The 15,403-nt window shown below is 41.6% G+C and overlaps 1 protein-coding gene and 1 non-coding gene across 2 annotated transcripts in view; one reads left to right on the forward strand and one right to left on the reverse strand.

Moving 5' to 3' along the window:
• Positions 1-15,403, forward strand: part of LOC142451656 (antigen WC1.1-like) — a 208,777-nt gene that overhangs the window by 113,858 nt on the left and 79,516 nt on the right. The window lies entirely within an intron of this gene.
• On the reverse strand, positions 10,705-10,838 carry LOC142452294 (small nucleolar RNA SNORA84). Its single transcript, XR_012785311.1, has one exon. It is a non-coding gene; the product is annotated as a small nucleolar RNA SNORA84 (small nucleolar RNA).

Raw genomic sequence — 15,403 nt, forward strand, 5'->3', positions numbered from 1 at the left:
AGATAACTTCCCCATCTCTTCAATTGTCTGTCGTCACTCTTTGAGCACAAATGCATGAATTTTTTCAAAATTTTTGTCTGTCCAGGAAGTTGATGGATGTCCAGAATGAGGTTTGGCAACAAACAACGTTTCACCTTTTTTGAAAAAAGTAAACCACTCGAACATTTGAGTTTTTCCCATTGTGCTGTGAGCCGTGTTGAACATCACAACAGTTTTTGCGCCATTTTTCTCAAGTAGGAAACAAAATTTCACAACCACATGCTGTTCTCTTAAATCAGCCATCAAACACATACTAAAATGGTTCAAGTGAAACTGCTTTTATGAAAAAATTCAGAGAGGACATAACCATGCGACACCATAGGTACACTAACTCAGAGCAAGTAGCCCCATGCTTGCCTCATGGGAAAAATGCTTACTACAAAAGCCCCAACCAGCACAGCTTTTTCCCAGTTTGGGGCGGGGGGGAATCCCCTCGTATACCAGAGCAGGTAGACCACAATTCTGAAGAAACTCCTCTCACAATTGATTGACTGATCACATCAGGTCACATCATGGGAAATAATTACATTATTATAAAACAGACTAATTACATCATGATAAAACTTGCAAATTACTGAGAATCTTGGTCCAATCAAGTTGGCATATAACACTAACCAACACGGTGTTTTTCTTCCCAGTTCAAAAAAGTGTGTCCTGTTTAACTAACTCAGTGAGTGATAGGCTGGATTACCGTAATATGTTCTATATGCTCTCCTTTAGAGATCATCACCCATAAATGCAGTAACTTGTTCAGAACTCTATCTTGCATGCCATGTGTTTGTTTGCAGAAATTGTAAAACCATTAGACCTTCTAGAGGTAAGTCACAGTCAGGGTAGAAGACCCTCCAAAGTTCTACCAACAACTACGAACTAGAGCCTGAGAGAAGGTAACCGCTCTATCGTCAGGTAGAAGAAGAAGACAAGGAAGAACATATACAAGAACATCAGGAACGTATAGTGAATTATTTGTTATAAGTATTAATAAAGGAGACTATCAGGATTAAACTATAAAATACATTGCAGGCCTATGGGCTTCATTTCGAAAATGCATTGCTTCAAAATTGCTTTCCTCTGACTAGTGTTTAAATTCAAACAAGATCCTGCTGTCATGATTCTGGGAAGAGAGAGCTATCCTGGAAAAGCAGTGAAGGAAATATTATAGCTCTAAAACATTCACAAATAGCAAATTTATGGAGTGAAGATAGGGCTGAGCTAATAAAAAGACAGAATGTTCCTTAAATCAATGTAAATACAATTATCTTTCAATCCTGCAATCTCTCTACTTGTATACACCCTAAATAAAAGAAGAACACAATACAGACAGACATATGCACATCTATGTTCATTGCAGCAATTTCCATCTTAGGAAAAAGATGGAAACCATCAAGCACTCCAATTATACCGGAATGGAAAAATAAACTCTGAAACATTCATACATGGAATATTATGCATCAAGAATATGATGACTTCACTGCAAGATGTGGAAAATGGAGAACCTGATGCTTACCAAAGTTAGTCAATCAAATAAAGATAAAAAAATTTCTGGCTTCTATTTTTAAATCATTTTATTGGGGTTCATACAACTCTTATCACAATCCATACATATGTCAACTGTGTCAAGCACATTTGTACATTTGTTGCCTCATCATTCTCATAATATTTGTTCTGTACTTACGCCCTTGGAATCTGCTCCTCTTTTATTCCCCCTCCCTTCCCGCTACCCCCTCCATCATAAACCCTTGATAATATATAAATTATTATTATTTTGTCATATCTTACACTGTCCGACATCTCCCTTCACACACTTGTCTGTTGTCCATCCCCAAAAGAGGAAGTTACATGTATATCCTTATAATCAGTTCCCTTTTTCAACCCCCCCATCCTTCGACCCTCTGATATTGACATTCGCAGCACTGGTCCTGAAGGAATCATCTGTCCTGGATTACCTGTGTTTCCAGTTCCTTACCTGTACCAGTGTACATCCTCTGTCTAGACAGATCCGTAAGATAGAATTGGGGTCATGATAGAGTCGGGTGGCATTTAAGAAGCAGAGGAAAGTTTTATGTTTCATTGTTGCTATACTGTATGCTGACTGGCTCATCTCCTCCCGTGACCCTTCTGTGAGGGAATGTCCAGTTGCCTACAGTTGGGCTTTGGGTCTTCTCTATGCACTCACCCTCATTTACAATGATTTTTTTTGGTTGTTGTTGTTCTTTGATGCCTGATACCTGATCCCTTCAATACCTTGGGGTCACACAGGCTGGTGTGTTTCTTCCATGTGGGCTCACTTGCTTCTGAGCTAGATACTCCGCATGTTTATCTTCAAGCCTGTAAAACTGCAAACACTGTAACTATTGATAACTGGGCACCATCAGCTTTCTCACCCCATTTGCTTATGCACCTGCTTTGTCTTCAGTGATTGTGTCAGGAAGGTGTGCATCATGGAATACCAATTTAATAGAACAAGGTGTTCTTGCATTGAGTAAGTACTTGAGTGGAGGTCCAATGCCCATCTGCTGCCTTAATAATAAACCTATAAATATATATGCATGTAGATCTATTTCCCAATCATCCTATATAAATGCAGCCTCCTCTCTCTTCGGCAGAAAAGCTGGTGGTTTCAAGCTGCTTACCTTGAAGGTCGAAGCCAGAGGTATCTTAACCACGATGACACCATAGCTACTAACAGAAGGTGACATTTTAGGCATTTGGGTGGAAATCACTGAAAATATGTACCAAGTCATGTCATCCAATCGTGTTATTTAAATCTGTAGCCTCCTTGTTGAGTTTCTTTCCCAATGACTTGTCTTTTTCAGAGTGGTGTATTATATTCACCAAATATAATGGTTGAGCCTGTGGTTTCTTTCTCTTTTTTTAATGATTTTATTACGGGCTCATACAGTTCTTATCACAATCGATACATACATCATTTGTGTAAAGCACATTTGTACATTCGTTGCCATCATCATTCTCAAAACATTTGCTCTCCGCTTAAGCCCCTGGCATCGGATCCTCATTTCCCCCCTCCCTTCTGCCTCAGCCCTCCCTCTTAAATTCTTGATTACGTATAAATTATTATTTTGTCATATCTTAAACTGTCCGATGTCTCCCTTCACCCACTTTCCTGTTGTCCACCCCCCATGCAGGAGATTATATGTAGTTTCTTATAATCGGGTCCCCCTCTCTACCCCACCCTCCTTCAACCCTCATGTTATTCCTACTTTCACTACTGGCACTGAAGGTATCATCCATCCTTGGTTCCCTGTGTTTCCATTTTGAATCTGTACCAGTGTACGTCCTCTGGTCTAGCCAGGTTTGTAAGGTATCATTGGGATCATGATAGTCAGTAGATATGGTTAGGAGGAAGCATGTAGGAACTAGAAGAAAGTTGTATGTTTCATCGTTGCTACACTGAACCCTGACTGAGACTGTGATTTCTTTTTGAATCTTTTGGAGTCATTCATTTACATCTTTCGCAGGTCGCTCATTGGGCTCATATATATTTATTATGCTCACTGTTTCTTGGTGTACTGTTCCCTTGAGAATTATATAGTGCCCATTCTTGGCTCTTGTTACGGTCTGTATCTTGAAATCAATTGTGTCAGATTTTAAGATCCCTACCCCTCCTTTTTGGCATTGTCATTTGCTTGGTATATTTTTCTTCAGCCTTTAATTCTAGCCTGTTTTTGTCTGCAAGCTTGAAATGTGCCTCCTGTAGGCAGCAGACTGATGAGTTATGATTTCTGAGCCAGTCTGCTAGCCTCTGCCTTTTCATGCCTGAGTTTAGGCCATTGAAAATCACTGTTATTAAATCCGTCTGTGGACTCTGTGATGTCATCTTATACTTTTTGTGTAGTGTGTTTTCCTACCACCCTATCTTATCCACTTATGTAGTGTGTATGGTTTACATTTGCCTTTGTTCCACTATTGAGCCAATGCAATCCCGGGTGCTGTTTTCTCTTTGTTGCCCTATGAGTTGTTCCCTCTGATGGTCTGTTGTTTGTCCTCGATGAGTGTTGTGCTTTGCCCATACTGGATCAACAAGAATCTTTTATAGGACTGAGTTTCTTTTGATGTATTCTGTAAGATTATCTTTGTCTGGGAAGACTTACTCCTCCATGTATCTTAATCAATCATTTGTCTTAATAAAGTATTCTTGGGTTTGTGTTGTTTTCCTTCAATTTTTGGAATATGTTACTCCATTCCTTCTTTTTCTTCATCATTTCTGCCGATAGATCTGAACATACACTTATTGGGGTACCCTTATACATAACTGTTTGCTTTTCCCTAGCTGCTTTAATGATCTTCTCCATTTCCTCATAGTTGGATATTTTGAAAACTGTGTCTTAGTGACTTCATCTTGGGATTCTGTTTGGCTGGTATTCTTCCAGCCTCCTGACTGGTTGCCTGATTTTCATTTATTAAGCTGGGGAAGATTTCCAGTAAGAATTCCCTCGCAAGGCAAAAATTGACAAATAGAATATACTGAAGATAAAACACTTGTGTACATCTAGAGAATTCACCTAGAGAGTAATAAGTGAGTCCACAGACTGGGAAAACATCTTTAGCAATGACACATCAGACAAAGGCCTTATTTCTAAAATCTACAATACTCTGCTACCTTCCAAAAAGAAAAACACCAATAGCCCACTTGAAAGGTGGGCAAAGGACTTGAACAGAAATTTCACATGGACAGAAATCTGAATACCAACAAACATATGCGAAAATGTTCCCGATCTTTAGTCATAAGAGAAATGCAGATTAAAACAACAATGAGGTACCACCTGACACCCTCAAAGTTAGCCCAATTCAAACATCAGAAAGCAACAACTGTTGAAGGGGCTGTGGGGAGACAGGAACTCTCATCCATTGCTGTTGGGCCTGTAAGTATGTACAGCCACTATCGAAATCAATCTGGTGATACCTAAGACATATGGAAATAGAGTTACCATATGACCCAGCAATCCCCCCTATTGGGCATAAATCCAGAAGAGGCAAGAAACAAACCAAGACCAAACATCTTTGCTCCAATGTTCATTGCGGCACAGTTCACAATTGCAAGGAGGCAGAAGCAACCCAAATTTCCATCAACTGATGATTGGATTAAAAAACTGTGGTATATACATAAAATGGAGTACTATGCATCACTAAAAAGCAGTGATGAACAAGTGAGGCACATAGCGGCATGGGAAGAACTGGAGGAAATCATGCTAAGCGAAGTAAGTCAGGCACAAAAGGACAAGTACAACATGAGCCCGCTGAGGTAAGTATTAAAAAAAATTTTTTTAATGCAGAAGTGGCATAGGGGAAAAAGCTACTGTATACAAACATTTTTGTGGTGAAGTCTGTGTAGTATGGCAGAGACCAGAACAAAACCAGGGATGCACATGGTAGACAATGGTGGAGGAGGTGGGGGAAGGAAAGTAAAAGGATGAATATAAGGAAGAAAAGGGGAGTGGGGGCATGGGGCCCTAATCCACCCAAGGGGAGGGTATTGTTTATATCACCACAGGGAAAGTGGGACCAGACTTCAACCCAATGCTGCAAGGTGTGAATGCAATATCTCAGCATGGAGTAGGGAACCAGTAGAGAGGTCTGGGAGGCTGGCCCCAGCACCAAAAATTAAGTGGATTCCTGCCCCTCCCCCGAGAAGAATTTGTTTCAAAGGATGACATTAATTCTGCAGCTCCGGGAGATGGACATATCTGATCAGAGCACACAGGAGCAGATGAAAGGGGAGGAGGAGAGAGTGGAGCAGAGCATGGCCCACCAGGCCATGAGGATGATGTTCCTGAGTAGAGCAGCCAGTCCACAGAGAGGACAACATGGCTTGCCCCACTATGAGACATGATGCCTAAAAGTGACCAAGGGTGATACAGGGGACAGCACCAGAGACACAGTGTGAGGATTGCACCTGACATGATCCCACCACACCAAGGCAAAGCACTGGGGGAGTGCAGTGGAACAGCAAGGGAATGGAGTGGCAAGGTCCCCAGGAATGCTGAAAGAGGACTTTGGGGACAGGGCGTGGTGCCCCAACAGATTGGACTGGAAAACACTCCTAAAGACCAACAAATGATGCTTGAACTAACTACAAACTTTTCTTTCTTGATATGTTTTGTTTTGTTCTTTGTCATTGGATTGTTGTTGTTGTTTTGTTGTCTGGTTGTATTCTGTTTCTTTGTTTCCCTCTGTCTTGTTTTCATGCATGTTATTGTCTCCACAGGTCTGTCTAAATAATACAGGCTGGATGAACTATCTGGAGAAAAAAACCAACGGGACTGACAGTTCTGGGGGGACATAGGATAGGGGAAAGTGGAGGGGGGGTTAAGAAAGTGGTGTTAACAAACACAGGGACAAGGGAACAACATGGGACACAAAATGGTAGTGAGGGGGGAGTGGCAGGCCTGGTAGGGAATGATCAAGGGTAAGGTTACATAAAGAAGAGCTATAGCTGTAACCCAGGTGGGGACGGAGGAAAGTCAAGGGAGATGGAGGAAAGAGCTGAGAGTCAAAGGGCATCTATAGAGGTCTCAACAAAGACATGTACAAGCAAATATATATATGTGGATGGGGAAATATATGTATGTGTCTATATTTATAGGTTTGGTATTAAGGTGGCGGAAGGACCTAGGACCTCTACTCAAGCACACCCTCAATGCATGAATACTTTCTTTTATTAAATTGGCACTCTACGATGCTCACCCTCCCGAAACAACTGCTGAAGCCAAAGTGGGTGAACAAGTAAATATGGTAAAGAAAGCTGATGGTGCCCGGCTATCCAAAGAGATAGTGTCTGGGGTCTTAAAGGCTTGAAGATAAACAAGCGGCCATCTAGCTCAGAAGCAACAAAGCCCACATGGGAGAACACACCAGTCTGTGTGATCGCGTGGTCCGGAAAGGATCAGTTATCAGACATCAAAGAACAAAAAATGATATCATTGGCTGCACACCTCCATGATACTATCACCTAAGACAAACGGATGCATAAGCAAATGTGGCGAAAAAGCTGATGGTGCCTGGCTATCAAGAGATAGTGTCTGGGGTCTTAAAGGCTTGAAGGTGAACAAGTGGCCATCTAGCTCAGAAGCAATAAAGCCCACATGGAGGAAGCACACCAGCCTGTGCAATCACGAGGTGCCAAATGGACCAGCTATAAGGCATCATGATTGATATATATATATATATATATATATATATATATATATATATATATATATATATATATATATATATATATATATATATATATATATATATATATACCATTGTTAATGAAGGGGGGAGTACAGCATGGAGACCCAAAGCCCATTTGTTGGCCACTGGAGATCACCTCATAGAGGGGTTTAGGAGAGGATATGGGTCAGTCAGTGTGCGATGTAGTACCAATGAAGATCACAGCTTTCCCCCAGATCCTGGATGCTTCCTCCCCCAACTACCATGATCCGAAATCCTCCTTGATGGACTGGATAGGGCAGAGGTTATATACTGGTGCATATGGGAGCTGGAGACACAGGAAATCCAGTGTGGATGATACCTTCAGGACCAGGGGTGTGAGGGGCAATCCTGGGAGAGTAGAGGGTGAGTGGGTTGGAAAGGGGAAACTGATTACAAGGATCCACATGTGACCTCCTCCCTGGGAGACGGATGGCAGAGAAGGGGGGGGAAGGGAGACTCCGGATAGGGCAAGATATGACAAAATAACAATCTATAAATTATCAAGGGCTCATGAGGGAGGGGGAGTGGAAAGGGAGGGGGAAAAAAAGAGAACCTGATGCAAACGGTTTAAGTGGAGAGCAAATGCTTTGAACATAATTAGGACAAAGAATGTACAGATGTGCTTTATACAATTGATGTATGTATATGTATGGATTGTGATAAGAGTTGTATGAGGCCCTAATAAAATGAAAAAAAAAGAGAGAGAGAGAGAGGCTGAATATGGAGCATTAATTGTCTTGTAACTAATTTGGGAAAGGAACATTAGTAGTGTGGTTATGTTACAGGTTGTTAGTTAATAAACTTCATGTGTTCTTTAGAAAAAAGAAATGAAGTGTATACTTTTAATTTTTATCTTTTAATTATATTTTTTCAAAAATATTTTATACTCTACTCCTATACAAGCATGGACACTAAAAAAATAAACGTAAAAATATATGTATGGGCAAGTGATTTTCTTTTTTTTAAAAAACAATTTATTAGGGGCTCATACAACTCTTATCACAGTCCATACATAGGGAAAGTTATTTCCAATAGACATTCCAAGATAGGTTTTATGTCAACTTGGCTAGGCAAGAATTTTCCCATAATATGGTCTAACATAATGTGGTGAATTCCATAATAGGATCTTCTGTGAAGAATACCCCCTCCTTCATCTGGTCATAGCCATCCCCTTATAGAAGGAACACGAGAAAGGGAAGAGTCTATCAGGGTGCAGTATAGCACTGACAAAACACACAACTTTCCTCTAGTTCTTTAATGCTTCCATCCTACCTTCCCCCCCACGCCCCACTGTCATGACCCCAATTCTACCTTACAAATCAGTCTACATTGGAGCATGTACACTGGTACAGGCAAGAGCTTGCAACACTGGGAATCCAGGACAGATAACCACCCGAGGACCAATAATGAGAGTAAGGATACAGGTAAGGTGTGGGGAGAAAAGGAGGAACGGATCACAATGATTGACATATAACAACCCCCCAGGGGGATGGACAACAGAAAAGTGTGTGAAGGGAGACTGTGTTTGGTGTAAGACATGAAAAAGATAATAATTTATGGGAGAAAGGTGGGGAAAGGAGGAAATGAGCTGATACCAAGAACTCAAATAGAAAGAAAACATTTTGAAAATGATGATGGCAGCATATGTACACATGTGCTTGACAAAGTTGATGGATGAATGGATAGATTGTCATAAGACTTGTAAACAAACATAATTAAATGATTTTTAAAAAATCTGGTCATAGCCTTCAGACAATTGAGGGATGTTCTAATTGGGAACATCGAAATCCTGGCCTGCTGGGCCAGAATGTGCTCCACTCTCTCCTCCTCCCCCTTCATTTGCTCCCCGGTGTCCCATCAGATATGCCCCTTTTCCGGAGCTGTAGATTCAGGGCTGTGCTTTGAAATAAATTATTCTGAGGGGAGGGGCAGATGTCCCCTTAGTAGTTGGGGTTGGGACCGGCCCCCAGCCCTCTCAACTGATTTCCTACTCCATGACGGCATGTTGAATTCACATCTTGTAGCATCGGGTTGAAGTCTGGTCCCTCTACCCCTATGGAGATAAAAACAATACCCTACTCTTGGGTGGGTTAGTGCCCTGTGCCCCCACTACCCTTTCTTTTTTATTATTATTTTTTCCGTTCCCCACCTCCACGTTAGTTGTCTACCATGTGTTTCCCTGTATTTGGTCTGGTACCTGCCATATTACCTGGTCCTCACCCCAGGATTATCTCTATACTTTAGCTTTTTCCCTAAGCCCCATTTGCCATTTTGTAAAGCTTACCTCAGCAGCCTTTCAAGTCTTTCTATATTTAAGTCAATGCTATCTTGAGATCTGTTTTCTCTTTTTTTGCCCTCTGGGTGAGGTTGTCTATGTGGTGGTCTCTTATTTATGCTTGGTAAGTGTTGTTCTTCTGCCCATACTGTGTTGGCAAGGATCTTCTGTAGGGCTGGGTTTCTTCTAACATATTCTTTGATTTTTCCCTTGTCTGGGAACACGCTAACTTCTCTATCTATCTTGATCAATAATTTGGCTGGGTAGAGTATTCTTGGGTTTGCATTGATTTCCTTCAATTTTTGGAATATGATACTCCACTCTCTCCTCTTCTTCATAGTTTCTGCTGATAGGTCTGAGCACATTCTTATTTGGGAACCTTTATATGTGATTGCTTGTTCTTCCCTAGCTGCTCTCATGATTTTCTCCTTTTCCTCAAAGTTGGATAATATAACTACTATGTGCCTTGGTGACTTCTTCTTGGGATCAAATCTAGCTGGTGTTCTTTCAGCCTTCTGAATGGTTGTCTGGTTTTCATTCATAAAGCTGAGGAAGCTTTACCCCAAGAATTCTCTAACTATTGTTGTAGATGACTTCTTTGTTGTGTCTTCCTCCAGTAAGTCAATAATTCTAAGGTTTTTCCACTTCATCGCATCAGACATAGCTCTTAAGTGTTCTTCAGCTTCTCTGATGATCTTATTAGATTTTTGTTCGCATTTGTTAAAGTCTGCTTGGCTGTTCTCCAAGTCAGCAGGCCAGGAGATCAATGTTCCCAATTAGAACAGCCAGTCGACAGAGAGGACTACATGGACGGTCCCACTATGAGACATAACGTCCCTCACTGACCCATAACCCTACAGGCGACAACACCGGAGAAACAGTGAGGGAATTGCACCCAATCAGTTACTGCCAAATCGAGGCAAAACATTAATGGAGTGCAAGAGAATTGCAAGGGAAAGGAGTGCCAGGTCAGTAGGGAATGCTGAAGGTGGACTATGGGGCTGAGCATGGTGACTCAACAGACTAGACTGGAAAACACTTCTAAGGGCCAACAAAAAATCCTTGAAGTAACTACAACCTTTTCTTTCCTGGTTTTTTGTTTTGTTTTGTTTTTGTCATTGGGTTGTTTTTTGTTTGTTTGTTTGTTTGTTTTCTTCTTCTTCTTTTTTTCGCCATGTACCAGTGACCGGGCTATGGAGGCTGCTGAAAAGGAACAGCCCCCATGCATACATCACAGTATTGCTCTGACCCATTGCCCTCAACTGGAGCACTTTACCTGAACAACAGCACCCAACAACCACAGGGAATGTTTTGTTGTTGTTTTGTTGTATATTTTTGCTTGGCTGTGCTCTGTCTTGTTTTTGTACATATTATTATCTCCTCAGGTCCGTCTAAATAAGATAGGCTGGATGAACAATTCAAGGAGAAAACAACAGGACTGATAGTTCCATGGGGACATAGGAGACGGGGAGGTGGGGGGAAAGATAGTAGTGTTAATAAACCCAGGGACAAGGGAACAACAAGCGATCGAAATCGGTGGTGTGGAAGGTGTGAGAGGTCAGGTTGGGCTTAATCAAGGGTAATGTAACTAAGAAGAATTGCTGAGACCCTGGTGGTGACTGAACATGATAGTGGGACAGGAGGGAAGTCAAAAGAAATAGAGGAAAGAGCTGGGAGGCAGACGGCATTTACAGAACTCTAGATAAAGACATCTACATATGCAAATATATTTATACTTGAGGATGGGAAAATAGATCTATGTTCATATATTTATAAGGTTAGTTTTAAGGTAGCAGAGGGACATTGGACCTCCTCTCAAGTACCCATCAATGCAAGAATAGTTTCTTCTATTAAATTGGCATTCTATGATGGCCACCTTCCCAACACAACCGCTGAAGACAAAGTGGGTGAACAACTAAATGTGGTGAAGAAAGCTGATGGTGCCAGTCTATCAAAAGAGATAGTGTCTGACGTCTTAAAGGCTTGAAGATAAACAAGCGGCCATCTGGCTCAGAAGTAATAAAGCCCACATGGAAGAAGCACACCTGCCTGTGTGACCATGAGGTGCTGAAGGAATCAGTTATCAGGCATCAATGAACAAAAAAATCATATCATTTTGTGCTCACCTCCCTGATATGACCACTGAAGACAAATGGGTGCACAAGCAAATGTAATGAAGAAAGCTGATGTTACCCGGCTATCAAAAGATATAGCATCTGGGGTCTTAAAGGCTTGAAGGTAAACAGGTGGCCATCTAGCTCAGAAGCAACAAAGCACACATGGAAGAAGCACACCAGCCAGTGTGATCACAATGTATTAAGGGATCAGGTATCAAGCATCATCAGAACAAAAAATCTTACCTAGTGAATGAACAGGGGAGTGCAAAGTGGAGACCCAAAGCTCATTTGTAGGCCACTGGACACCCCCTTTACAGTAGAGTCTTGGGGAGGATATGAGACAGTCAGGGTGCGTTGCAGCAACGATGAAAATACAACTTTCTTCTAGTTCCTAAATGCTTCCTCTCCCTACCCCCACTATCATGCTCCGAATTGTGCTTTGCAAGTCTGGGTAGACCAGGGGATGCACAATAGCACAAATAGGAACTGGAAACACAGGGAATCCAGCATGGATGATCCATTATGGACCAGTGGTGTGAGTGTCGATACCGGGAGGGTAGAAGGCGAGAGTGGGTTGGAAAGGGGGAACCTATTACAAGAATCTACATGGGACCTCCTCCAAGGGGGACGGACAACAGAAAGAGTGGGTGAAGGGAGATGTCAGACAGGGCAAAATATGACAAGATAATAATTTATAAATTATCAAGGGTTCATGAGGGAGGCGGGAGTAGGGAGGGAGAGCAAATGTTTGAGAATGATGAGGGCAACAAATTTACAAATGTGCCTTAAATGATTGATATATGTATGGATTGTGATAGGAGTTGTATGAGCCATTAATAAAATGATTTTTTTACATGAGGGGATGACACCAAGGGCTCAAGTAGAAAGTAAATGTTTGAGAATGATGATGGCAACAAAAGTACAAGTGTGCTTGATAAATGGTTGTATATATAGATTGTGATAAGAGTTGTATGAGCCCCCAATATTATGATTGGAAAAAAAATTGAGGGATGTTTAATCAGGGGCGTGGCCTACTCTGTATAGATTGACTATGTGGAAGCTACTTCACTTCTGGGGATTCTAGATCCAGCATCTGTTTTTCCACTTCCTGTTATAACTTCTGCCAATCCCTGAAGCCATCAGTGGTCTGCCAACTTTGAATTCATTCAACTGAACCCAGATTGACTCAGGCCTGCATCCTGTGGTCCTCCTGCTCCATCTACATCAATGGTTCTCAACCTGTGGGTCGCAATGCTTTAGGGGTCAAATGGCCCTTGAACAAGGTCGTCTGATTCATAAGAGTCGCAAAATTACAGTTATGAATAATAACGAAAATAATTTTATGGTTGGGGGGGTCACCACAACAAGGGGAACTCTATTAAATGGTCGCAGCATTAGGAAGGTTGAGAACCACAGACATAAATGGAAGAAAAATCATCATTACATTGGAATAGGTCAAGTCTCCTTCAATAAGATTCAGAAAGCAACTAACAGTAAAAGAAAATACATATCTTAGTTTAAAACTTTTTCTTTTTAAAAGAAAACATTAAGAAGGAAGACAGCAAGACTAGGAATGAATAATTATATCATTTATCTGGCAGGCATATCTACATATATTTATATTTGTCAGATATATCCAAAATGCATAAATAATCCTTTAAGCACAGTAATGTGTTTTGGGGCAGAGGGATACAATAACAACAATTGGATCACAGTGGGAGGTGAAAGACTAGAATATACCATGCAATATTTGATTTACATATAAATCATTAAATCATTAAATGCAGTCATTAAAGAGGCCTATAAATTCAGATTGTATTTCTGGGGTGTGTGTGTATGTGTGTGTGTGTGTGTGTGTGTGTGTGTGTGTGTGTGTGTGTGTGTGAGTGTGTCTTTGACTCTGGTAGCATAGTGAATACACATTCGGTTGCTAACTACAAGGTCTACAGTTTGAAACCACTACCTGCTCCACAGGAGACAGAATGGGCTTTCTACTCCTGTAGAGTCTCAGAAACTCTCAGGGTACGTTCTAACCCTGTCCTATAGGTTGGCTCTGAGCTTATTTTTGGTTTGATGTGTATGTAACTGAGTGTGTGAGTGTATGTACATGCTTACTCCAAAATTGACTGCCATCGAGTCCATGTAGATTCATAGCAACTCTATAGGACAGGGTAGAACTGCCTCTGTAAGTTTCCCACAACTACACCTCTGGAAGAGTAGATAGCCTCCTCTCTCTTCGGCAGAAAGGCTGCTGTTTCAAACTGCTTACCTTGTAGGTCGAAGCCAAAGGTATCTTAACAACGATGACACCAGAGCTACTGACAGGATAAAAACATCCTTACAAATATCTGTTTATTTATTCAAATACTAGTGTGGCATGATAACTTATTTAGAGGCAAATTTTTTCCTTGCTGCTACAGAAAGAATGAAGAATCTGAAGAATAAAATGTGATCCTCTCTTTTCAACCCTTCCTTATAGAGTTAGACCTGGCAACAGTGCATCCTCTGGGCTAATACACTGCTAGGTGCTTCATTCTTTAAGGCCAGGCCACACATCGTCAGACTCCTGAAAGATAGCCTGCAAACAGATCTTTTGAGATAATTCCAAGGCTAGGTGGGACTGAAGTGGATTTGTTGATATGAAAGAGAATCACTGGTGACCCAGCCCACAGAGGGTAGGAGTTTGCCTCAGATGGGGAACAGGAAGTCAAACTGGTTTTCAAGAAAAAGGCAATACCAATCTCGTCTTACCTGACTGTGGTTTCCTGTCTGAGGAAACACCTGGAGGACACCTGTGGAGAATGGCTGTGAAGCGAGAGGCTTGTGCTGAAATTGCTGGCAATGCAGAGGAGAAGCTGGTCATTACCAGAACAACTGGAGAGATTACTAAATTCTGGCTCATTCCCAGAACTACCAACTCTCTGCCCATGTAATAAATTAAAAATTAATTGGTTAACTTAGCCCACTAGAACCTTGTTCAATAATTACAGGTAATGTCTGTTGTGTTCAGTGTTTCTTTGGCAGATCGTTCCACAAATGTCCAATAACAATCATAACCATTGGTTCCTCCAATGCATCTCAGAGGCTGGGAGCTGGTTCCCTGTGCACCTTTAAAACTCCTCACTAACTCCTGTAAATGGGCATCACCACAGAGCTGTCCTGGTGCCTTCATGACTTTCAGCACAGCAAGCAAGCTACATTGACTTCTACTTGCAACCCATGTCTCTATCTATCCCAGGAGCTGAGCAAGCACAAACCCTGATAGGAAAGAGCATGTGTGTCATGAAAATGGTAGAAACTATGGGTGTGATTGCTTAGTGAAGATTTGACTCCCTGTGACTTGGCCTATCCACCCTAAGCAACAAATTCTGCAAATTGCCCTGTAGTGACCATTTATGGGAATCCCAACCACTGCAAGAGGGCATTGACAAAGCCTTGTGTCATACAGAGGATCCCTGGTGATGCAATGAGGTAAGCACTGGGCTGTTAACCCACAGGTTGGTGGTTCAAACCCAGCAGTCTTTCAATTCCAGAGAGATGAGACTATCTGCTTCCATACATTTGCAGCATCAGAAGTCCTATGGAGCAGTTCTATTCTTTCCTCTAGGGTCACTATGAGTGGAAACTGACTTCATGGCAGTGGGTCCAGAAATGGATGTATCCAATGAGAGAATAAGTGATTGGGTGTGCAGGTTGGAATTCATAATACAGCAATCTTTTCCTTTTTCTTGAAAAGAGGCAGCCTGTAAAACAA

This window comes from Tenrec ecaudatus, chromosome 6 (genome assembly GCF_050624435.1).
Source record: "Tenrec ecaudatus isolate mTenEca1 chromosome 6, mTenEca1.hap1, whole genome shotgun sequence".
Classification (NCBI taxonomy): domain Eukaryota; kingdom Metazoa; phylum Chordata; class Mammalia; order Afrosoricida; family Tenrecidae; genus Tenrec; species Tenrec ecaudatus.